Raw genomic sequence first — 24070 nt, forward strand, 5'->3', positions numbered from 1 at the left:
GAAAGAGACAATTAAATTTTTAGAATTCTTGTATTTAATTATCAACTATCAAAAAAGTTCTTTAGTCGCGGAAAGGTGTATTTTGGTTTCGTTATCAATATTATTAATTTTACCTTAAATTTAACAGGTAAGGAAAAGATTTAAATAGTTAAACTATTGAACTAATTTAAAATACACAAAATTAGAAAATTTTCGAAATTTTTCTGGAGATATTGACGGCTGCCTGTCCTGCGGTAGTTTATGGATTCATTTACCGTAAATTACCGTAATTAAATCGACAAAAATTGTTAGCATTAATGTTTAATGGCGGAAACTATGAAGGAAAGATTTTAATAACGACGTTAATGTTAAAGGATTTCGACTGATGGAAACTAAATGCTGCTAAATCTAATTAAAACTCAAACCTATGCTCTCGAAATTTTCTCAGATTCATCTTTGTCAGGCTGGAGTTGTTACAGAAGTTGTTGTGGGGCTAAAGCTTTTGATTTTTGGGACAAACAGGAAAGAAAGAATCATATCAATTATCTTGAATTGTTAATTGCATTTTTTGCGATAAAATGCTTCGCGTCAGGGTTGTCAGGATGTCAAATATTACTTCGCTTAGACAATATGACGACTATCGCGTACGTAAATAGTGCCGAAGTAGTCCAGTATCCACACCTTAGTGATATACACCATTTGTTTATAAAGATTTATAAAATTTCGAGACAAGACGTCTGTGTTGACATTCCTTTTTCCTGCCTCGTAAACGATATGATATTCATATTTCGCCAATTTTAATTTCCAATGAAGTAGGATTCTTTACGGAAATTAACCAAACTGAAGGTCTATGATTGGTTACTAAATTATATTATGTTCCGTATAGAAAATAATTCATGGCATAAATAATTGTAAATAGCTCGTTTTCTATATTAGAGTAATTTTGTTCGGCTTAATGTAGCAATCTAGTTATAGGTAGATCTTTTCCTATCTCATCCTGACTCAATATTCCTCCGCTTGCATAGTTAGAAATATCTGTAGTAAGGATGAAAGGCTTGATTCATCAAACTTACAATATCCAGACTGAAGTCTGGATATCGAAAGACTGTATATCGAGAAGAATACATAGAATACATCTACTGAACAACTGCCCAGTATTTTCACTGAAGCATTAACGAAAGTGAGAAACGAATGAATATCAAAAGCTGATTGAAAAGGGTGAGTGAACAAAAGAATGAATATTAAAACCAGAATGAAGGGAGTGAATGAATGAATGTGACCAAAAAAAAATATACATCACACAAGAAGTCTATACACAATAAGACTAGTACATGAATAAAGGAGATAATATCAAAGAAATCAGAACGATATAATGAGTATTTCCTCACATTTTGATTTTAAAACTATACAATTTTATAAATTGACACACACTTCCTCGTAATAGCAAAGCCAAGCCAGTAATGGTGATGAATACACGTACAACTTACAAGGAGGGATAACTATCCCAAATTCAAAATTTTCTGAAATTTTGTGTACAAGTGAGGTATATCATTTGTAATATAAACTTATTTTTGTCTCATATGATACAGTTTTCTTTTTATTAGACGATCTATTGAAACAGTAATTTTAAATTATAATTTAAGGTTATATAACTATTGGTTGTTCATTAATTGAAAATTTCTAGCAACCTTCACATACGTCAGAAAAAAGAAACAATTTTTTATTTTTTATTTTTTATTTTTTATTTTTTATTTTTTATATTCGTGAATTAATTCTTATATTAATATTTATATTCCTCAAAAGGAATATTCAAAAAAAAATATTATGCAATGTCGGACATGGAATTTGTTTATATGTCAGGATTTTTTATTGAGAGAAAAAAGTGATCAAGAATATATGTAAAATGAAATTTCGGAAATACAATTGAAATATGCTATTGTGTTATACGAGCAGTTCCTTAATTCAAATGGTCTGATCGCGCCAAAATCTTTTGTAGTAATTATTGAAAAAGCTTAGTTTACTAAAAGAAGAAATTTCTCAATATACTTACAAAAAACTGAATGAAAATTAAGTTTCAAAACTTACGCATAGAACTTACGCATAATTACTATCATTAAATATATTTAAAGAAGTTGGAGGACACTATAGTAAAATAAAAGTTGTTAATATAGTTAAAACATATCAAAGTTAGAACTCGAAGACATGGTACTTCCGTTTAAAACATATAGAAGATTTATCAATAAGGGAATCACATATTAAAAGTAGATATTTCCGTGGTAGGTCATTGATTAATCATCGATTGATAACCGTATGACCACTTGAAGGAATCTCGTAATAGCTAACAAAAATTTACAAACAACTTGCAGCATTATTACTTTATTTATAACAAATCAACTCTAAAACTTTCAATTCGTGGGTTGCGCAATTTAAACAAAAACATCGAATAGGCCAATGAAAAGTAGCAGAATATACGTCAGAAAGAGAATATGTAAATGATGGAAAATCGAGAAGACGACTAAAAGAGATCTCACGAAACTTAATTCAAAACCTTCGTTCAAGAAACATTTTTTCTAGCAAACATATCTGTGATTCTTTTAATACTCAAAATGTTTGTTAGACAGTGTAAAAATATTATTGAAATTGAGAGGAGTAGTAATGAAGAAGTAAATAGTTTTACAAAAAAGGTTAGAAATAAAATTTCAAATTCAAGCTCAGATAACAAGGATACATATGAAAGTGAAGGCTGAAGAAATGTTAAAAGAACTGGCAATATAAGAAGAGGAAGAACTGAGCAATTGTGTTAGATCATTGGACAATATCCAGTGGAACGAGTTTATATGAAAACAAAAATCATTTACATTCAATGAGAAAAGTGTGCTATTGATAGAATTACTTTCGGTTATATTAAACCGGGTGAAGATCTTTCATTATTTTTGAATGAAAAAGTGATAAGTCTTTCGATTAAGGAAAGGAATAGATATGTAGACCAAAAATTGCTTCAGCATCCAAGCACCAAACACGCTCGAATGAAGAGATCAAAATCCACTACTTCCAAAGAAATGAAAATATTCATTAGACTATCGATTTGAATGAGTCTAATATGAACTCTATATCCCACACCCCTCTCATAACTAGATTTAAATACCTGTTATCCACCTATAAAAAAATCTTGGTCTAAAAATATGTCGCTAATAATATTATCCTAAATCATTTATTAGGTATAAGAAGCGATCGGGGCACCTTACATATTTATCAGTCTTTCTGTTATATAAAATATTTTTACAATATATAATCAGTAGCGCACCGGACGGAGCCCACGATACGTGACACACGTGACGCACTGTATGGAACCTATAACATGCGCCACATGTAACACACCAAATGACCATATTGTCGGTAGATCGAGGCAACACCTCATTCCCACCACCGACAACGCTACGCTTTCACTACGCTAATCTTACATACGACCCCCTCGTTTGATCAAGGTGTATATATATATATAGTTCACACAAATAACAAATGTCCAGAATACGTTTTTCTATAAGACTGTATAAGTTTTAAGAGACTTATTTCTATAAGTTACTAACACTATTATACGACATATTCGAGCCCGACGTAAAGGGAGTCATTAATAATACAAACTAATTCTATTATAAAATAAACAGATATATATTTTTGGGGTGATATATTTTTCAACGGTTATTTTCGAAAGTCACTCTCGAAGGTTATTCCCAATGGTAATTGTAAAGTATTAATAAATTAATATTGTTAAGTTAAAGTCAGTGTGTCTTAAATAACCCTAGCTGAGTTACCAATAAAACCTCGCGACGTTCTAAACTATTTTCAGATTACATTAATTATTCTCGCGAGTCTCAAGAACTTTCTGCCGCGCAGTCGACAAGTTCAAAGCTAATAAAAGCTATCTTTCCATAAGACGTGAATCCTCAACCTATCTATTATCTATTAGTAAAATAAATCCTATCCTCGAATCCTAGCTTTATTTATGCCGAGAACATTACGCGGTGGTAGAAAGTACCATTTACGCCAACTATTCGCGTCGCTTTATGATTCGGTTCGTTATCACAAAGACTTGGGAATTTTTCCATCAGAAACTACTGATCAACACGAGGCTGTACCTTACTGCCTAATACCCATGACGGTCGAGAAGAAGAGTTACTACCCGAGTCGACTATCGCCGTCCGACCCTCGAGCGAAGCTCACCCAATTCCATACCGCCTAATACCGATCGACATTACGAAGGAGATCGTTTAAACGGAAGACAGCTCGTATTGGTGTCCGTCCCGTGCCAAATACTGCACGTAGCAGGTAACGGTCAAAAAGGGCAGAAATCCCACAAGGAGCACCTCAAGTAAGTTCAATAACTTATGTATTTTCTTTGAAGCCCACACCACGTGGGACGTAACATAAATTTGGTGACAGCGGTGGGATACGTTAACATAATATGTCAACCGATAAGACGACTCACTCTGACAAACTTGACGCAACAGCCAACAGAATGGAGACGCGTAGTAGAACCAGACGACCAACAGAACAAGAAATCGAAGAACCTCATAAGCAACTATTGCAAAGAGAGTCTCAGTTAAGCGCACTCGAACAAGCTATACGCGAAAGTGAAGAGATACTTAGGCGTGGCACAGAGTACGCGTCCGCCGCGAAAGCAGAGATCGATCCTATCACACTTATGATGAAAAAAATCCTCGCTATAAGGGGTGAGAGGCGTTTTACATCTGATAATCATTCGATTAACGAGATACTGGATATGATACCGCGATTTGAAGGAAAAAATATGCCACTAACTTCATTTATAAAGGCATGTAAGAGAGCCGGACAAACGGTACTAGAATGTCCAGAAGATCTCTTTACGAAAGCTGCAATATGTAAGTTGCACGCTTCCGCGTACTGCGCAATGGAAAAACACGATCTTAAGATAATGAGTTCGTTATGTAACAGACTGAGGCGGACATTAGGGAGGCGTCATTCACAAGAATACTACAAATCAAAGCTTCGAAATATACTAATGAGAGAAAATGAACCAATGATAGAATATATTGGTAGAGTAAAAGATTTCCATGAGGTCCTCATGGATGAAGAAGGATATTGGGAAGAGAAGTTTCCGATGCAAAAAGGCGCGAAATTGACGAACTCGTCCTCCATAGTTTCTGCACCAAGCTACCAACGGGGTACTTTCCATATTTATCGGCTCATCAATGTAGGGACCTTACAGATCATGGAGTTACATTACACAGTGCAGCACGAATGGAATAGGAGGAAGGCCACGAAGACATGGCAGTTGAAGAACAACCGCGAACGACCGGCCGACTTCTATTACCACGAATCATGAAAATCAAACACAAAAGGAGCTAATACGCGCATAATACAGGCCAACGTTTCGTCCAAGGTCTGTATATACTGTAAGAAGATAGGGCACACTCGTGAGAAGTATTATAAAAATAAGCGAGAAGTGTTTTAAAAATACGCGCGATCAACAAAAACGAGCCCAAATTTCGACCCATAAAACGTACTTCTCCCCCCTCCACGACTACCACACGTCCCACCTGTCGTAGGATCGACTCATTCCCCTACCACGCGAAACCCAAACTACCCGAAGGAATGCCGATATTGCAAGAACTTCGAACAAACGATCGATGAGTGTCGTAAGAAGAAATGGCAGGACCGCCATGTGGGAAACGCGAATCACCCTCCGTCGAAAGGTACGACTTCGGGAGCAAACGCATAAGCGCGTCCAATAATGGCAGTAAAAGCGGACGAATCGTCTACATCCGCAAAGTCAAATTAAATCGCGATCCGAGAACTCCTTTCGTCGTCGTAACTTCGAAGAACCTAAAAGAGGAAACAGAATTTTTAGTTGATACGGAATCAGAACATAACATATTAAAAATCTGTATGGCCCATGATTATTTAATGTGCAATAAGTCAGATAAAATCAAGCTGAACGGAATTACGAAAGAAACAGTCACTACATACGGCTCTTGCTTTGACGACATTTACGAGTATCCTATGGAATTTCACATCGTACCTAACTCCTTTCCCATCTCACATGACGACATAATCGGACCCAACTTCTTCAAAGACGCTGCAAAATTAAATTTCATTGAAGAACACGTAGAATGGCACGAAATGACTATGTTCTTCGTCAAACCGAGGGAGATAACTATTCCGGCGCGAACAAGCAATGTAGTCAAAATACTTCAAGCAAGAAAAATAAAACGGGCTATGTGCCCTCATTAGATCTTCGAGAAGAAATTTTTGACGGTGAGGCCTTAGTAACTAGCAATAACGGAGAGGCTTTCATGAGAATCTTCAATACGAACGAGGAAGACGTTTACTTAATTATACCAACGGTCGAACTCCAGGAACTCGATACGGCTGATACGTGCGTCTTATCAACCGTAGGGCCTAAGAGCGCGGATGAGTCGTCTCGAATTCTATCAAATAGTCCCAATAGAGATAACAAAAAACTAAAGAGTTCTTATCTTCCTCTCGAAATTACTTCTACGAACGTGACTAGTGAACCCGACACGCGGGCCTTATCTCCCCTAGGGTGAGATAATAACGCCCGGACTCTAGGACACCTCGCGATTACAATCGAGACAAAGGAGGTTGCACAATCGACAAAGGCCGCTACAAGTCTTTCCCATGTCTCTCTCCATTTCACTCGTCCCTGTAGCACAGTTTCAGGTAACGCCAACGAACGTTACACGAAAGCTCTCCAGAGCATAAACCTAAAATCACTAAATGTAGAAGAAATAAAAACGACAAAAGATATGATAAGAGATTCCCTGGAGCTATTTCACCTACCAGGAGATAAACTCACGTTCATAAATACCACAACTCATAAGATCGAAACCGTAGATTCAACACCTGTTTCCGTACGTCAGTATCGTCTCCTCCCATACACAAGGAGGAAATAAATAAACATATAAGCGAGTTCTTAGAAGACGAAGTTATTCAACCTTCAACATCGCCTTATAACTCTCCTTTCTAGATCGTCTCGAAGAAAGCAAGTACTGACTGGAATAAAAAATGGAGACTTGTAATAGATTAACGAATGCTGAACGAGAAGACTATAAAAGATAACTACCCTCTGCCTAATATCACCGAGATATTAGATCAGCTAGAGAGCGCGAAATACTTCAGTACATTCGACTTGGCCTCTGGTTTCCACCAGATCGCCATGAACAAGGAAGGCGCACCTAAGACAGCATTCTCAATACTATACGGGTACTACGAATTTACACGTATGCAAAGGGCATACGTGTGCCCTTTAAAAAATGCTCCATCCACGTTCCAAAGGCTGATGAATTCAATTCTCACTGGACTACAAGGAAACGAACTTTTTGTAAATTTAGACGACATAGTAATCTATTCTAGCTCTCTTTTAGAGCATGTTACAAAATATCGAAAGTTATGTGAAGAAAGCAGGATTAAAATTGTAATTGGAGAAATGTAATTTTCTAAGGACAGAGGTGACCTACTTGGGGCATGTAATCAATTCAGACGGAGTAAAACCGGACCCTGGAAAAATAAGGCGGTACAAGAATTCCCGGTACCTCGTTCAGCAAAGAACATAAAACAATTCTTAGGACTAGCCGGATATTACAGAAGACATATACCAAACTTCTCCGCTATCAGCAAACCAGTCTCTAATCTTTTGAAGAAAGACGTACCGTACGTATCAGGTACAGAGGACAGCCAAAAGACGTCATTCAAAACATTAGTACATTTGTTATGTCAAGAAACCCTATTACAATAGCCGGACTTTTCAAAATCATTCGTCGTTACAATAGACGTATCCAATTACGCTATCGGGGGAATATCAAGCCAAGGTGAAATAGGAAAGGACCTGCCTATCGCAGAGAAAGAATTATTAGCCATTATATACTCAATGAACAATTTCAGACCTTATCTTTATAGTACTAGTTTCTCTTTAGTAACAGACCACAGGTCCTTAGTATGGCTGAATTCTGTTAGAGACCCTACATCGAGCTTGATACGATGGTGATTAAAGCTAGCCGAATATAAATATAACATCGTATATAAGGCCGGAAAGAAAAACGTAAACGCGGACGCTTTATCTCGAAACCCCGTGGACCTCCATAAACAGATACTCTCGATAGTAGGAATAAGCTCGAGTGACGAAGAAATGTATACAGCTAGAAATAAAAATGCAAGCACTCACGAATCTAAAAAATCTCAAAATAAGAAAGCGGAGAATATAATAGAAGAAACTGTTCAAGTCCCACCTGATGTATACAATAAGACAGACGAAACTACTGACAAAACTGCAACCGAAGAAACTTATACTCACATAGACAGCAATCTAATAGAGATAAAAGACAAAATGATAATGTATAACGGGAACATTATTTTCTTTACTACGACTAACGAAACTCCAGTAGATCTAGACGCAAAAGAGCTAGCAGACAACTATAAATTACCCACCATCATCGACGCAACCCTTGGAAATGTAAAGGTTATTAAGAAAAATGAAAAGTATTTAATCGCGTTATCCGTCAACGAAAGAATTTCACTCTTTATTAAACTAGGGACTCTGGATGAAGTCCTTCATTCTCTTCTTGACGCGGCCATCGAACTACAATTAAAAAAGATAGCAATCTCTAGAGGACCAGTAGCAAATATACCCTGGACCGACGTAAGGCGCAAAATTCGTTCGATCTTTTTAGGTAGATCATTACAAAGATCATTACATTAAGGCGTGAGATAGAAATACCTAAAGAAACCGAACAAATTGAAATAATATATGACAACCATTCGACGCCTGTAGGCAGACATAAAGGTGTATCGAAAACTTACTCTAGAATCCGACAAAAATACAATTGGGCAAATTTAAAAAGAGATATTCTAAATTATATAAAGAAATGCAAAAGTTATAAAACGAAAAAGCTTATTAGGTTAAAAATCCATAAACCAATGACTATCACTGACACGCTCGGGAAGGCGTTCGATAAGATATCTATGGACATCGTAGGTCCGATGCCTATCACGAAATCCGAACATAGCTATATCTTAACAATGCAAGATCTTCTCAGTAAATATTCTATTGCGATTCCCATCCAACAAGCTTCATTGGATGAAATCGCTAATGCATTTATTAAAAATGTAATATGTCGATTTAGCTCTCCAAAAGGTATCTTGACCGATCAAGATAGCAATTTCTTCAGAATTAATGAAAGCCGTTGCTAAGAAATTCAAAATCTATCAGTATCAGACGAGCGCGTGTCATTCACAATCGAACGACTCAATCGAACGATCACATCATGTCCGCCTAGAATTCCTTAAACACTTCATTACCGAAAACAGCGAATGAGACGATTGGATTGATGTGGCAATGTTTTCATATAATACAAGTGTACACGATGGAACGATGTATACACCTCACGAATTAGTGTTTGGCCAATTAGCCAGAACGCTGAACGAATCTGCCTATAATGATCTATGAAATGAAACATATGCGCATTACCTGGGAATGTTAAATGAACAGATTAATAGATCACAAGAAGCTGCGAGACAAAATTTAATTAACGCTAAAAACAAATCAAAAATATACTATGATAAAAAGCAGCGACTTGTCGATTTTAAAATAGGAAACCGAGTATACTTTTTGAAGGGAACACATAAAGATAAACTCGATGACAAATATACCGTACCATTCGATATAGTACAAGTATTAAATAAGCACAATATTAAAATACGTACCGATAATGGCGATCGTATAGAATACGCCAACAGACTCAAGGTCGATAAATCCAAGTAACAGTCGCCATCATGGAAGCCTGTAGTATTGATATACGGTTCCTTCAAGCGCAGCATAGCGCAACGATCGCTCTCCCTTCCATGATGACGGTTGGTAAGATGGTCTTCCACAGTCGATACGTTAGAATATATGAAGTGCTAAACGAGTTAACGGTATTAGTTGCCTTCGACGCAAGACGGAACAACTTAGAAATCGACATAAAAAAATCTTTACAATGGAAATCTTTATCTTAATACTAACCTTAATAAAAGTAGCAGTAACATTAGTAGGATACGATTGCGCCACGCAATCTCTGAACATTACCTCGTATTCCCTCTTAGATATGGCCGACTGTGAGATCCCGTATCTCCAGCCAATTAATAGCACAATCTACGTATTATCACAGACTGCCGATTACCACTCCGTAAAGGTTTTACAATGTCGCATGGAAATAAATTGCACGATATTTCATTGCGGCATTCACTCCACGCGTCCATTGTTCACAATGAACGAAGGAAATACCTATTCACACTGACCCACCATTTGTGCCAGCAGCTACACTCTACAGGTACTCTCTCTCTCTCTAGGCCCGAACGTATTCACATTAGGCCTAAAAAAAAACAGCATCAACACAAAAAGACTTGAGCGGCACCGTCACGACGGTGCTTGCAAAGGCTCTCAATATAGCGACCTCTATGGAACATGAGACGAGGTAGTAGTACAAGCCTCTGTTACGATCACATTACAAAAGACTATTTTGCCATTGTCAAGACAAAGGCCAATCAAATCCATTTAAAATCAGGAACCTTATGCACATTGGACGAAGAAGCTTGCCTCGACTCAACAGAAGCGAAAGTTACTGGTCGAACATTCCGACCGACAGCTGTGGTTTCTATGAATATGACATTCTTTATGAGGGGCCAGCAATGGAACTAACACCTGCCGAATCATCTCAAAGATCCATACTTTACACAGTGACAACAAAAGACATCACGTTTGCTCTAACAAGAACCAGTGAGTTTGTTTTATTCGGATACTGTATCATCAAAACAGAACCACCTAAGCTATTCTTCATAGAAACATGATCTGGAAGATCATTTAAAGGAAAGACTAAAACTTCCGTAGAAAACTTAGATATCTTCACCTATGTGAATTCGAAATTCATATATGTAGAAAGACATCTTAAGACACAACTAACCTCGTTATATGTCGATATTACGCGACAAAAGTGTGTCACAACAAATTCTCAGGAATGCTCTATCTTTACCAACAATGGCACCCGACGAAATGGCTTATATCTTGATGAAGCAGCCAGGGTACATGGCAGTCATCGCGGCAGAAGTAATATATATTACAAAATGTATTCCTGTGGAAGTAAAAGTCAGACAGACTGAGGGATGCTATAAGGAATTACCGATCACTTAAAACACTTATCATCCTAAAAAAAGATTCCCCAAAAGATTGTAACGAATTATTTCTCGACATGTATAATCTACATGGAACCTGATGTAGAGTGACTCCGAAACTGGTCGAATCAATACCTCGCCCAATAATTCAACCTCTAACCACAGTGGAGATACATCGACCTTGAACACCTGGGAACAAGCGGTATTTACTCAAACGAGGATCTAAGCCATTTTCAGTCGGAGTCTTAGCCATTTTCATGGATCTTCAATTAGTCAAGTTCATCGTCGACACACTCATCCATAGGTACGCATTACATGATATTTATGGATGGAGCCTACATTTCCTAGGTGCCTTATGGAGTTCAATGACAAACCTCCTCCTCCTCCTCGCCAAAGGAGTGGAACAAGAAAAACCTCCCACAGAAATGGCACCCGAGACTACTGCCCTCCACGAGGAAAAGGGAGAACCCGCAGCTGACGCATTCAATCGACCAAACACATCCTTTGAATTAAACACATACATAAAAATAAATGTTAAAATGTACGTATATCTACGCACATTTTTAAATAAGGGTGGAAGTATTACATCCAACACCCCTATCATACTTAAATTTAAATGCCTCTTATCTACTTATAAAGATCTTAGTCTTCTGAAAATATGTTGCTAATAATATTATTGCAAATCACTCATTAGGCATAAGAAGCGATCGAGGACACCTTACATATTTATCAGTCTTTCTATTATACAAAATATTTTTACAATACAAAACCTGTAGCGCATTGAACGGAGTCCACGATACGTGACGCACGCCATAACTTCCACGTGATGGAAGCCATAAGATGCGCCACATGTAACGTACCAAACGACCATATTGTCGGTAGGTCGAGGCAACGCCTCATCCCCATAGCAAAGCTCCCACAGGTAACCTCTTCCGCACTACCGACAACGCTACGCTTTCACTACGCTAACGTTACATATGTCACTCATTTGTTATATACATATAAATATATATATATATATATATATATAGTTCACACAAATAACAAATGTACAGAATATGTTTTTCTAAAGGACTGTATAAGTTTTACGAGACTTATTTCTATAAGTTAGTAACTATTATACAATATATTCGAGCCCGACGTAAAGGGAGCCATTAATAATATAAACTAATTCTATAATAAAACAAACAGATATATATTTTTGGGGTGATATATTTTTCAACGGTTATTTTCGAAAGTCATTCTCGAAGGTTATTCCCGACGATAATTGTAAAGTATTAATAAATTAATATTGTTAAGTTATAGTCAGTGTGTCTAAAATAACCCCGGCTGCGTTTCTAACAAAACCTTGCGACTTATATACCTTCTTTGGGACCCGTATCGCGTGGAACGTTACAGAACGCTATTAATTAAATGTTGGTTAACGCACACTATTTATTATTTTTCGTTTTTGCATAGCATAATGTCTCGTAATCGATTTGAATGTAGATAAAAATTATTCAAACAATGTTTCATCGAAGGGTATATGTAGTCCGATAAAATACATGCAGAATGAGATATCAGGAAATATCAGATTATTTTAATTTTTTGGTCGCCTTGTTCTCCAGAGATCTTATCTCTATCGATTTTTGAATTTTTGGATTAGGAAAAGAAAACAAAAAAAGTACCTTTACAAGTTCATCCGCAGATCAAGACCATAAAGAAGGTTGTGCGTTCTGTTACCAAAAAAAAAATTCTTGAATGCCAGGAAGCGAAAAAAAAAGGAAAAATGACTGCAACATAATGTCCTAATTGTCTCAAATTAATTGTGTTTGTACTGTTTTAGCGAATATCATGCTAAGAGATATAATGTTATTTATCATTTTAAATATAAATTTATATATGTATATATAATTTGTATATGTATACATATATTTTTTATTTTATTTTATATATATTTATTATTTTATATATTTTATATTTACATGTGCCAATTCCATTAAATACTTGTTACAAATGAAACAGTTTAAATTTCTAGTAAAATCCTATTTAATTGAACGAAGAAGATCATCACTCATTTACGGGTAACAGGAATATGAAAGCATAGCCGTAATTCAAATCTGAGTAACAAGGTATTCAACGTGCCGGATTTGTAATCTTACATCACGATTTCGCCATTCTTTGTGATGTATCAAAATGGAATTTTATATAATCAATATGATATATTTTTTCAAATATATTTCAGGTTAACAATATCACTCTACCGTGGACAGAACTTTCATTCATTAAGTGTCAAAAATAGTTCTTATCGAAATAAAGAACGTGAACTAGCTCAATACAATCTGAACAATAAGGCTGTAGAAATTGTAAGTACGTATGTACGGATGCGAGCAGGAATGTAAATGCTATGAGGTAAGCAAAAAAACGAAGGTGCAGTCTTAGGTCAAACCTATGCTAAGAGAGAGATATCAGAGTAAATAGTAACAAGTTCGATCCTGAGTGAATCAACGAAGTCACGAATGAGTTACACTCTTGAACAAAAAGATAGTTAACAATTTTCGTAATATTCTTAAATTAGAAATATGTAGTTTCAGAAATTTATAATGAAAGTGAGAATACAATCATTGCTGAAATAATGCGTAAAATAATGAGAAACAATGAGTATAATGGTCGATTAGCAAGAAGAATACCATACATCAATTAAATAAATAGGAAAAGAAGATTAACTTATTCCAAAGAGTATGTTCATAAACTGCAAAATTGCTGGAAAGATGTTATTTTTGCTGATGAAAATAAATATAAAATAAATAATAATAATAATATATAAAATAATAATATATAAATAAATAATAATATATAAGAATATAAATAAAATTGTATTTTTAGTTCAGACAGATAAAGTATAGTGTGGCGAAAAGTAAGTCAAACTTTGAAACCAACAAATTTAAAATTTACTTTTAAACATGTGAGTGATTTTGTGATTGTATGGGGATGTATTTCAAGTACTAGAGTTGATGAATTGGTATTCATCGACCATATTTTAGAAAAGAACAAATATTTGGACATTCTGAAGAAAAATTTTCGGTAAAGTGCAAATAAGATTGGACAAAAAGACAGCACATTTAAAAATTTTCGTAATAATCTTGAAATATAAATAGTGCCAGATAAAATGATAAGACATTTGATGTATTTATATAATTTATATAACATAATAATATGTACATTTTACATACTCTATGTATTAGATATGTCATAAAATTGCATAAAATTGCAAGTTTATATCTTGTACATGAAAGAAATTAGGGAAAGAAGTGTAAATATCGACTGACATTACTTAAAATTACGATTAGAATTTCCTATATACATATAATTTATAATTGCATCGTCTTTAAACTTCATTTTTCAATAATATACGTAGAATAAATTTTTCAATATTCACTTGTTTTTTTTATTATTTGTTTTCTACAAAAAATATAGTCTGTCTTATCTACCAGAACCGATCATTTCTGATAATTTCTTTTGTTTCTTATAACAATTAACAGACATATAATATATGTATAATAGACGTATAATATAGCAAATAGCATAAAAATAGGTTTCTTTGGTTATTTTATCATAAAATTTGTTTTTCTTGTCTGTGTACACACACGTACATAGAAACATTCAATATTTTTTTACGTGAAAAATTAAGCAAGAAATAATACATTATAGTAAAAGGAAACATTTCTTTTCCCGTCCACCTTTCCAACAGGCAAGAATCTCTTTCTTCTCTTTCTCTATGTTCTCTTCGAGTTCTCTCTCTCTCTCTCTCTGTCTCTCTCTGTCTCCTTCTCTCTCTCATATTCTCTCTCTCTCTCTCTCTTTCTCTCTCTTTCTCTCTCTCGTAGTATGCATTGTCCTCACAAGGAAGCGGCTTTTCGACAATTACCAAAGCAAAACAATGGCTAAAGAAACACGAGAGAATAGGATACGTTATATTCGTTAGGGTCGACAAAAAGAACAAATTTTTAATCTTTATTTTTACTCTCTTTGCTTTCTCCTATAAAAAACGAGATAGAGAAAAAGAGGGAAAGAGATAGAAAAAAAAGAAAAAATAGAGGATAGATATCCCATGATTTTTTCTAATATTCGCCGGAGTTTCTTCCCGAAATGTAAACCACAAAATTTTTTTCATGTTATATCAGTGCAATGATGATAACGTTAAAAAAAAAAGAAGGAAAAAGTAAAAAGAAAAAATTAAAAAAAAAAAAAAGAAATAAAAAGTTCAATAGTAAATGCGAAACTGATCTCCCGTTATGAGAAAATAAAAAATTACCATTGGAAGATTACCATGTCGTTTCTCTGATGCAACGAGTTTTCCTGCCTCGGCGGAAAACAAAAAATTGTTCTTGGACTAGATTCATGTTTGGAAGAAAAAATTTCCATTCAGCTAAAATTTGTTCTCTCTTGCGATTAGATTACGATATGATTTCTCTCTTTTTCTTTTTATTTCTTTTCTTTTTTTGTTTGTTTGCTTGTTTATTTGTAGGTTTTTTTTTTACATTTTTCATTTTTATTTCTTTAATATAATTTCCGAAACCCAAATATTTGAACAGAAATTTATTAGCAATCGCACTTAGCTGATTAATTTTTTTGCTCCAACGGTTGAAAAAAAAAGAAAATATATAAAAATTAATAAGATTATTGATATTAAATCATATTGGCGATCATTATCGAAGATCTCTAAGTATAAATCTTTATGGTATTTCTTTTTTCTCTATTTTTCTTTTTCTTTTTAAATTATTAAATATCATAAAACTAACAAGTTATTTACGGAATAAATTAGGTTAATGACCATTTATCGAAGATTTAGGAAACTTGGGACAATTTACCAAACATTATAAAGATAATAAGCGATGGAGAGTAAATTATATACGATCATAGGTACAATTATAAGATGTCTCGTTTTCGAAATTACAAAAACGTAGTATCACTATTTGTATTACGATGTCACTACAAATTCAGATACTATACAAAGAAAGAGAGGCCTATATAGGCAACGCCACGGCCTATTTAATCATAACATTTCTTGTCTTCAATAATAGCACAATGTCGAGTTTGTAAGAAAAAAAAAGAAGAAAAAGAAAGAAAAAAAAAAGTGAAGTATTTGAATTAGATAATTATCTATATATCAATTAACGAGAAGAATATATCAATTAACGAGAAGGATGGCAAAAAGTAAGAGGAAGAAAGAAAAGGAAGAGAAGGAAGAATTTGGAAGTGGAAGTTATTAAAATTTTGAGCGAGGACCCTCAGGCAGATTTCTGGTGTGGGCTTTATATCCCCAACTAGCCACACATTGGTTCAACTGGATTAGTGAGGGCTCAAAGAAAGTGGTTAAGAGTGAGTTGTTGCTAAAATATTCACGCTTAAGCAATTGTCAATTAGAAACGCAATAGTAGTCTTAATCCAGAGATTGAAACTACTATGTAACACTACTATGCCGTTACTGGCCACACTTTTCAAGGTACAGTAGTCATCGATGGTGGGAATCTCCAAATTGATTCCCAAGAGGAAGTTAACCGGGACCAGATACCAAAAAGATCTTACCATTCTCCTCAATGCTAATCGAAGTCGGCTCGTCCAAGAACGGATCACCGATATTAACATAAAAAGTATCATTGAAATCAGGAAGACATAGATTATTTATTGATGAATGTAGAAAGATCACCGATAATAGTTTTATTTTAAATTATATACAAGGTTATAAAATTAATTTTAAGGAGCCTGTTTTTCAGTTAAAGGAGCCAGTAAATTTTATAAATTCGGCTCAGCAGTTAAGGGACTGCAAGGAAGATGTAGAAATATTTTTCAAATTTGGGGCTATTCAACCCTATCATAACAAAGAAAGTCAATTTATTTCCTTTTATTTTTTAATGTAGACAAATCAAACGGTATAAAGAGATTTATACTAAATCTAAAAAAATTCCAATTATTTGATTAATACGGTGCACTTTAAGTTTGAGAATATTAAACTAATATACAGATTACATGGCTAGTTTGGATCTAGAAGATGCGTATTTTTTAATTGCTATCCATAGCAATTATAGCATAGCAGCAGAAATAGGAAATTTTTGAGATTTCGGTTTCAATTGCAGCTTTATGAATTTTGTTGTCTACCATTTAGTTTGGCTATAGCACCGCATATTTTCACAAAGATTTTAAAACCTGCTTTAAGTTTCTTCCAGTATATCTTGATGACATCTTATGCATCGGTTCCAGTTTTACATCATGTGAAGAATAATATATCAGCGACAATTAAATTGCTACAGTCCCTTGGTTTTATTATAAATCAGAGAAAGAGTATATTAATTCTAAGTAGAAAATGTAAATTCTTAGAATTCTGCGACTCAGGAAGACTGACACTAGAGTTATTTGAAGTAAAGCACGTTAAGATTTTAAAATTAATTAGAGAATTAAACAAGAGAAGAAAATGTAAAGTTAAAGAATTAGCTAAGTTTATTGGAAATTTAGTAGCAGCCTGCCCAATGATCAAATATGGATGGCTTTATATAAAGCGGTTTGAAAGAGAGAAATATTTAGCTCTATTAGTTACTGATGGCTATTATGAGACATAGATGATTATATAAAAAAAACGATTTATTCAAACGCTTCATTAACAAAGGAGAAGGCTTGTGCAAAGGCAAAAGTTTTGTTCAGCAGATGAAAGTACTTTTCATATCAACTATCTAGAACTACTTGCAGTTTTTTGGTCTTAATGATTTTTGCCAATGATTTTTTTCACTGCGACCTACTCCTGAGAATGGATAGTACTAATGCAATATCCTACATGAATCGTATGGTTGGGATTCAATAACCACACTTAAATAATCTAACCAGAAAAATATAATAATAGTGAAACAAGAAATATATGAATTTTTGCATCATATATTTCATCTAAGAAGAACTTCGAAGCAGATAAGGAATCAAGGTTAGACAATATCGACACTGAATGGGAACTCGCGGATTATGCCTCCACAAACATTGTTCAAGCTTTCATAACTCTAGATATTGATTTATTTGTTACTAGAATCAATATTAAATGTAGAATATTTTATTCTTGATTTAAAGATCCGAAGGGCTCCTATGTGGATACTTTTACATTAAGTTGGAATAATACATTTTTTTATGTTACTTTAATACTGCGAGTTTTGCAGAAGATTATTGCAGAAAAGTCAGAGGGTATCACAGTTATCCCATTCTGGAAGACTCAACTTTGGTTCCGTATCTTTGACTCCTTGTTGATCGAGGAACCTATCGTGTTGAAGTCTAATAAAGAGTTACTTTTATCTTCTTGCAGAACACAATAACATCCATTGTTTCAGAAATTGTCCTAGGTTGCCGGGAGATTATCAGGACAGCCTTCAGAAGGAAGAATCTTTCACTTTAAACTTCTGAAATAATATTATCATCCTTATCAGAGGGCACCTTAAACTAATACTTCAAACCAATAAACCCATGCTGGAGATTTTGCATAAAAAAAGGATCAGACCCATATGAGGTCCCAGAATCTGGATTATTAGAATTTCTATCACTGAGGTTTGAGGCAGGATCTTCCTACGGAACCTTAAATTCAATGCAAGTAGCTATATCTTTGATATCTAAGTTTATCGTCTAACATATTAATCAACAGATTTTCTTCTGAAAAAGCATTCTTTCTCTCTCCCTCTCCCTCTCTCTCTCTCTCTCTCTCTCTCTCTTCTTCTCCCTCTTTCCCTCTCTCTCTCTCTCTCTCTCTCTCTCTCTCTCTCTCTCTCTCTCTCTCTCTCTCTCTCTCTCTTTCTCCCTCTCTCTTACTCTTTTACTCATATTATCATATAGCTAGCTAGTACCCACCGTTCACAAAGGTAAATACATCTAAGTAACAGAAACTACGAGAGAAGGTGGAAAAGGAGATGGTGGTGGAGATATAGGTGAAGAAGGAAGTGGTGGTGAAAATGTAGGTGGAGTAGGAGGAGAAAAGTGGAAAAGAGAAAGAGAGAGAGAAATAGAGAGAAAAGTATAATTCGAATACCAGCTCAGATGACATGTTCGATCCAGTCTCGCATTCGTATATTTTACAAAACCAGATAGACAACATGTTCAAAATTTCTCGAAACGAGTCTTGGGACGAATACGTGTGACCAAATTTGGAACTAAAAATCTGATATCCTTGGTAATCAAAAAAAAAGACAGTACTATCTTAAATATCGAAATTTTGAATCCGTCTTAGAATCACTTTTACCAGTAAAGACTCCCGTAAGGATTTAATACGTGAAAATCATTCGTAAACTTTAGGAGGTCACAAGGGAATAATCAAGAACTACAATAGAATGAGACAGAAATAATTCTGGGGATGTATAAAACATCAGATTCAAGTTTTCGTGCAAAATCGTTTAGACTGCCAATTGAAGAAACTCGTTAGGGTCAACATTTGATAAAATTGCGTTACATGTAATGGGTTCTCTCTCTCAGACTTAGAAAGGAAATAAATATATCTTTACCTATCATAAACACTACTTTTATTGACATAGCAAATGCTATGATAGCAAATAGAATATGTAAATTTGAAACACCACACTCCATCTCATCGGATCAGGCCGCTAACTATTGGAATTCTTTGATAAAAGCGATAGCACACAAATTGAAAATCAGACAGTATAGGAAATGGCGTTCTTTCCTCAATCTAATGGGTCTATCGAGTTGTTGCATCAAATATTAGTAGAATATCTCAAACAATTTACTATCAGGGAAAAGGATTGGGACGAATGACTAGACACTGCGATGCTCTTGTATGACACGAGTGTTCATGAGAGAACACGATTTACATCCTATGAATTTGTATTCGGTAGGATAACTCGGATGCCGGCATCTAATCCGCCATTAGACGATGACATGGAAAATATTCCAAGTATGTTTAATCTTAATTCTTAACTAATAAACTAACCTAATTAATAGGATAAATCGAACTCAAGAGGTAACACGACAAAATGTTTTAAGGGCAAAAAAAATATCGAAAAAATATTATGATAAAAAAATAAATCCTAAAACATTAAAAGAAAGAAGATGACTCAATCCTGATCATTCCAACCCCCAGAAACTCGATTAAGAGGCAATTCATTGGCTTATGTTGGCTTGACGTCATTCCCACCCCTGTCCTGCACGACCTATGTACTTGGATGATGACCTATGTACCTATTTTCCGTATAAGAGAAAGAGAAAGACAAAAAGAAAGAAAAAGAGAATGAGAGAGTTTGAGTGGGTAGAATATGAGGGAATGGTTGAATTAAAATACTCCTTCTTACTAGGCGAGTAACATAGGCGAGAAAAGGAGATGTTAAAATTTAGGAGGCTTTATTTGGTGCATTCTTCGATCTTCCCTTTACCCTCTATGCAAAAAAAACTAAATCGATTCATTATTTTTTTATTATTGTTAATTTATTCGTGTACCGTGATGAATACTATATTTTATAAATATTATATATTATAAAACTATTCTATATAAGCATGTTTTTTTTATTGAAAATAGAGAAAAAAGAAGCAAAAATAGGGATTATATATTACTTTAAAAAAGAAAAACAAAATTTTTTTAATGGTGGGTTGGTGTAATTACGTCTAAATTCTCCAACGCCATCTAACAATCTATCCTGGAAATGGAAAACTTATAAAGAAATAATAGCGCTGTTATTAGACGTATAAGGTTAAGTTATCTTAGTTTTATAATCAATCTTCGTTTAAAAAACAGATTGATAGATATGTTTGATCCTATGGCTTTTGATAGTGATATACTTTTGTTATGTGTAACAATTATATTAAGTTAATACCAATATTCAAGAAAATCATTTGCATAACCATATTCTGAATATATATAGATCTATCTAAAAATAATATTTTACTATGTCTTTATTACAAATTATTCGATACAACGAATTATTCGTTATTTTTCCGTTAACTACAAGGTAATTATTCTTCTTTAAATCGTTATAACCTTTTAGTAAGAGAAATTATACTTGATGTTTCTATTTTTTTTCCTTCTTTTTTTTTTCAAGTCATCTTTGTATATTATTGCTAATATTCGACATCATTAAGGATAATAAATATTAAAATCTTAAGACTTTTTTTAAGAGAATTCCTTCTGAGTAATTCGTCCAATGGAAAGAGCAATGTCGTCCTTCAATTCAAGAGAGACTTCAACGCCACAATTAATTCATCTATTAAACAAGAGTACAAGAAACAAAAGATTCTATCAAACATTTATAAAGTTGGTTGAAGAACATTAGTAACAGGTGCAATTAAACATGTAAAATAAATGTGGAAAAAATGTCATGCGAAGCAAATAAACAAAATAATGTTTTAATAAGAAATACTGACCAGCAACATTTTTCATGGAAAGACATTTTGGAATATTCACATATTTGATATTTATTGATTTCTTTGTCAGTAAGTATAAAAATATTGATAAAAACTAAATCAAGCGTACATAATACAATTTTCTTCCTTCAACTGTTTATAAAAATGATGTAACAAAAAATACTATGATCAAATTAAATTATAGATAGATATAAAATTTATTTATCGATCAAAAGAGATTAAATTTATTAGGTAACATAAATTTAATTAATTGTGCGAGGACTCTGTATTGTGGTACTAGATGCTATATTTTCTACCGCCTTTATGTAAATTCATCACTGTATATTGTATCACTATATTCAATATATTTTTTATTTGTAGCCAATGATGGTCGGAGGAAAGACAAGAAAGAACTGTCAGGAAATATAGAATTTAAAAATTTTTAATTTAACTATCCAAGTCGATCGAATCACATTATTTTGAAGAATTTTAATTTGGATATTCTTTCTATATGATGTCGACGAAGGTAGCATATCTGTTGATAAATGGGACATTAGGTCTCTTCATTCTACCTACCTTAGAGGTATTGTATTAGCGCATATAAATTAAGAACCCGTACTTTTTGCGACTAGTATAATGGGGAATATTTGTCATAGAAAACAAGATGCGACGGACGAGAAGGTAAATAATAATATGTGAAAGAAAATAAATAATGTATGAATAAAAATGTTAATATTTTTTCAAAGTATTTCATTATATATTGTATATCATTTAATGTTACAGATCATAAAAGCGGCAAAAGAAGCTAATGCTCATGAATTCATTACAAAATTTCCAAGAAGTTATGAAACTTAAAATGACGAGAGAGGCGTAATATTATTTGGTGGATTAAAGCAATCATCGATTTTAACATTAGTCTAAACAACGATATGTAAAGAAACTAAATATAATTAGTCACGTATCTTATTCTGTATTCTATATGAATTTTATCTTTTTTAAATTTAATGTATTGAATTATGAAAACGAAAAAATGGTTCACAATGCGTTTGAAAATTAACTAGAAATAGGTTAGTTATTGCTCATAGACTAAGTACTATTAAACCTGCTTACGTTATTATTGTATTACAATATGTTATTGTAGAGATAGGTTGAAAAATGAATCGCTGTTCTTTTACTATCTGCGCACAGCTACTTTATCTTGCAACGTTTTGTTCTTTTTTTTCCTTTTTTTTCTTTTCTTCTTTACAATTTACAATTAAAAATGAATTAAAAGATATTGACAATTGACAATTAATATTTTTTTTTAATTGTTAAAAATGTTTATCTTTAATAATTAATTTTTTCAATTATTTTTTATTATTCGATATTATATTAAATTTAATCGTATTATTCTGTTTTATAATTGATGCATCATTAATGATTAACAAAATGTAATTTCTTTTGAAAAAGGCTTAAGTTCAATTTTTTTAATGTAAAACAAATTTCGTAGAACTATTATTATTATGATATAATTACTTATAATTACTAATTATTGTAATTATTAATGTTAATCGCTATAATATTATTTCTTATTTCATATACAAAGTTTTAAATGTTTCTTTTTGTAAGTCTAAGTTATATTTAAAGTTGCGTTATAAGAAGTAAATTTGATTATGAAGTAACTCATGAAATGAATGTAGTGTTATTAAATAATCATGATAACATAATCTTATGAAATTGTGTACTATGGTTCGATGGGAGTAAAATGAGCGAAAAAATTTCTCTTCCTAATTAAATTTCATACCATCAAAACTGTTCAATGGCTTTTCTTCAAACCATGTTTGACTTCAGCGACAGATATCGACAAATCATGAATTATGAATACAAGCGGTGAACGGTAATCCCAGCATGCTTCCATCGTATCCGAATATAAGCTTGTGTTGGTTATTCTCGCCTCATGCTCATATAATAATCGGTTTCATTTGGGGTAGAGTAAGTAGTGTTAGTAGACTGAACTCGTCCTTTTCAGTTTCTCATAAGTGTATCTTTCTTTGATGGTAGCATGTGTCTTACAGTGAATTGTGCTAGATACGAAGTCAGTACTAATTTGTTTCACAATAAATGTATAGAAAATAATAAATATAATTAACACGTATAAGAATTAGTATATAAATCTGCGACAAAAATAGGAATATGTCGAATATTATTTTTATAATAATTAGTGAATAGTTGTATATTATATTATATTAATACAAATTAAAAAGAATTCAATTCCTCACTATCCATGAAATAAAACTTCTACCGCTATCTTTTTTATGTGGTTTCCCCTATAAGACTAGTCCACTCGAATCTACATCGACTACTACTACTACTACTACTATTACTACTACTACTATTACTACTACTACTACTATTACTATTACTACTACTACTACTACTACTACTACTACTACTACTACTATTACTACTAAAAATAATAACAATAATAATAGAATATAATGTAATGTAATAATAATAATAATAATAAAAATTTATTTAAACATTATTTATATACATAGAAATA

General features: G+C 33.3%; 2 long non-coding RNA genes across 7 annotated transcripts; both read left to right on the forward strand.

Moving 5' to 3' along the window:
* The first annotated feature begins 10702 nt into the window (after positions 1-10702).
* On the forward strand, positions 10703-14505 carry LOC124956089. 2 transcript variants are annotated; one of them, XR_007103091.1, is made up of 4 exons: positions 10703-12103; positions 13199-13292; positions 13406-13572; positions 13749-14505. It is a non-coding gene; the product is annotated as an uncharacterized LOC124956089 (long non-coding RNA). The 2 variants fall into 2 exon arrangements; XR_007103090.1 differs by having other exon boundaries at positions 13406-14505.
* A 4541-nt stretch (positions 14506-19046) lies between these two features.
* LOC124956086 lies at positions 19047-23819 on the forward strand. 5 transcript variants are annotated; one of them, XR_007103079.1, is made up of 5 exons: positions 19047-20089; positions 20179-21137; positions 21228-21618; positions 21910-22209; positions 22312-23819. It is a non-coding gene; the product is annotated as an uncharacterized LOC124956086 (long non-coding RNA). The 5 variants fall into 5 exon arrangements; XR_007103077.1 differs by lacking the exon at positions 19047-20089 and having other exon boundaries at positions 20815-21137; positions 21292-21618; XR_007103078.1 differs by lacking the exon at positions 19047-20089 and having other exon boundaries at positions 20816-21137; positions 21304-21618.
* Positions 23820-24070: the final 251 nt, after the last annotated feature.

The sequence above is a fragment of the Vespa velutina genome, chromosome 20 (assembly GCF_912470025.1).
Source record: "Vespa velutina chromosome 20, iVesVel2.1, whole genome shotgun sequence".
NCBI classification, from domain to species: domain Eukaryota; kingdom Metazoa; phylum Arthropoda; class Insecta; order Hymenoptera; family Vespidae; genus Vespa; species Vespa velutina.